This window comes from Chrysochloris asiatica, unplaced genomic scaffold, assembly GCF_000296735.1.
Source record: "Chrysochloris asiatica unplaced genomic scaffold, ChrAsi1.0 scaffold00011, whole genome shotgun sequence".
Lineage (NCBI taxonomy): Eukaryota > Metazoa > Chordata > Mammalia > Afrosoricida > Chrysochloridae > Chrysochloris > Chrysochloris asiatica.
In genome coordinates this window covers 17,912,640-17,914,521 of record NW_006408529.1, presented here as the reverse complement: position 1 = coordinate 17,914,521, position 1,882 = coordinate 17,912,640, and positions in this window count along the sequence as shown.

Genomic DNA, 1,882 nt, shown 5'->3' with positions numbered 1-1,882 from the left:
CCAAGAAGAATGAAGTCCTTGACAACTTCAATCTTTTCTCCGTTGATAAGAATGTTGTTTATTGGTCTAGGGGTGAGGTTTTTTTTTTTTTTTTTCCTTGACATTGAGATGTATTCCATACTGAAGGCTGTGCTCTTTGATCTTCATCAGTAAATGTTTTACTTGGGATATACCCAAGTCACATTTTGACTTTCATGGACTTGTTTTAATTTTCTTCAGCTTCAGCCTGAACTTGCATATGAGACATTGATAGTTTATCCCACAGTCTGCCCCTGGCCTTGTTTTGGCTGATGATATTGAGCTTCTCCATCTTTTCTTCCCAAGGATGTAGTCAATTTTAGTCCTTTATATTCCATATGATAAGGGTCACCTTTTATGCTGTCTGAGAAATATATGTGCAATCAAGTTATTGGTTCTGTATAATCTTATCAAGTGATCGCCAGCATCATTTCTATCACTAAAGCCATATTTTCCAACTACTGATGCTTTATTTCCATATTTCTCATCCAAATTACTAGTAAATACCAGTGGATCTTGATTACATGTTTTATTCATTTTAGACTGAAGGAGTTAGTAGATTCTTTAGTTTCATTATCACTGGCTTTAGTGGTTGGTGGATAAATTTGAATAATAGTGGTCTTCCTTGTAGGTATATGGATATTATCCTATTACAGACAGCTTGTACTTAAAGATAAATATTCAAATATCTTTAATGATGAATACTATGCCATTTCACTTCAGTTGGCATTCCTAACATAGTAAAACACATGATTGTCAGATTCAAAATGGCTAATACTAGTCCATTTCAGCTCACTTAGCTCTGGTAGTGTAGTGGTTACGAATTGGGCTGCTAACTTCAAGGTCAGCAGTTTGAAACTACCAGCTGTTCTGCAGGAGATAGATGAGGCTTTCTGCTCCAGTAAAGATCTGAAGCCTTGGAAACCCTGTGCAGGGTCACTATGAGTTGGAATTGACTCTAAAGTAGTTAACAACAGCATGTCTAGGATATCTATCTTTATATATTCCATTTCATTTTTTACAATTTCCTATTTTCCCAAATTCATACTTCGTACACTCAGTGTTCCAATTGTTGTTAACAGCTATTTCTTCTTATTTTGAGTTATGCTCCATCAGAAAATAAAGGTACCAAAAGCTTTGCTCCATCCACATCATTAAGTCAACTCTATTCTGAAGAAGTAATTCTTCCTCAGTTGTACTCTGAGAGCCTCCCAACCTGAATGGCTCATATTCTGACACTATGTCAGATAATGTTCTGCTGCTATTCAGAAGGTTTTCAGTTGCTACCCATTCAGAAGAGGTCTGCCTCTCTTCTTCTTACTTTGTCTTCGTCTGGAAGCTTTACTGAAACCTGTCCACCATGGGTGACCCTGTGCATATTTAAAATACTTAGCTCCAACAACACAAGAGCCATCATAGTATGATAAACAAACATGTTAATTTTTTGTAGAAAAACAAAATAGGATATTAGGTTATAAATGAAATCATTTCTTTTTTAAATCTAAAGATCAGGAAATTAATGAAATTGTAATTTGCCTCAGTGAGAGAGCTTGTTAAAGTTATTTGTACCAGAGGAAATATGACACTTAACGAAAACTTGCTAATCTGAGTGTTACCTTCTGAACCTAATAAAGGTTGTTAGTTTATTTTCAATCTTTTGGGACACAGAGAGCTATCTTATTTTAGTATCTGTAATCAATAAAGCCACCGGTGTTTTAAATAACCAGCAGGGTCACCCATGGTGGAAAGGTTTCAGATGAGCTATAAAACAAAGACAGACTAGGAAGAAAGAGTGACAAACTACTTCCGAATCGCTAGTCACTGAAAACTCTATGCATAGCAGAGAAACATTGTCAGATATAGG